The sequence below is a fragment of the Histoplasma capsulatum genome, genomic scaffold, assembly GCF_000149585.1.
Source record: "Histoplasma capsulatum NAm1 scaffold_4 genomic scaffold, whole genome shotgun sequence".
Taxonomy (NCBI): domain Eukaryota; kingdom Fungi; phylum Ascomycota; class Eurotiomycetes; order Onygenales; family Ajellomycetaceae; genus Histoplasma; species Histoplasma mississippiense.
Genome location: NW_001813979.1, coordinates 2760473 through 2761509, shown reverse-complemented (window position 1 = coordinate 2761509; position 1037 = coordinate 2760473).

Genomic DNA, 1037 nt, shown 5'->3' with positions numbered 1-1037 from the left:
AATTTGATATTCACCAATCAGACAAAATCAACCATTCAACGGCAACATGTTGAAAAAAAAAAAAATAAAATAAAATAAAATAACCGATTTCAACACACCCTCACTCCCTTTCAATTACGATGAAAATCATCTCATTCCACATCTCGTCATCACCAGAAATCACAATCACAATCATAATCATCAATCATCCCCCCTTTCTCTCCTTTAAAGAGCCCCTATCTTTCGCACACATAGATACCCATCCTAGCAACATGCAACAACATGCAAAAAAAAAAAAAATAAAATAAAATAAAAAAATAAAATAAAATAAAATAAAATAATCTTCCCCTTACTAAAACTAAGCGCTTTTCTTTTCAACAACAACAACAGAATGACATTACCCCATATACTATCGCGTAGTGCGATTACCGCCACGGTCACGGTCACGGTCACCGCCATCATCGTCAATAACCCTCATCCTTCAGAACAGGGAAACCCACAACCTACGCCCTCCTCTCCAACAAAACCTCAAACGGCGGCGGCTTAGCCGTGAAATAATCCCTCCAGCCCCGGTTTTCTGCTCGTCGAAATACGACAGCGGCGATTGCTGCAGCGTGGCCGTATCATGACTGCTCTTCTTTTGCCTTGCAGCATTAGCATTATTAGCATTGGGCGTTATTGTTATTAGTAGTAGAAGTAGTAGTAGAAGTAGAAGTAGTAGTAGTAGTAGAAATAGTATTTCCCGTAGCCACTGCATGCAACCGGACCGTAAACGTGCGGAAAATCAGGGCGGTCACGAGGCGCAGCTCCATGAGCGCCATTGCCTTTCCCGCGCACGAGTTGGCGCCGATCAAGAAGGGGTTGAAGGCTTCTTTGTGCTTGATTAGGTTTGCGGCGGCGGGGGACCAGCGCTCCGGGATGAAGGTGGTTGGGTGCTCGAAGTTTCGCGGGTCTGCATGTTGTGGGTGAGTGAGGGTATGTTGTATGAGTGATAGAGGGAGACAAGAGACGACCAAGACAAGAAGGGTGGGTTTGTTTGCGGGGGGGGGGGGGGGGGC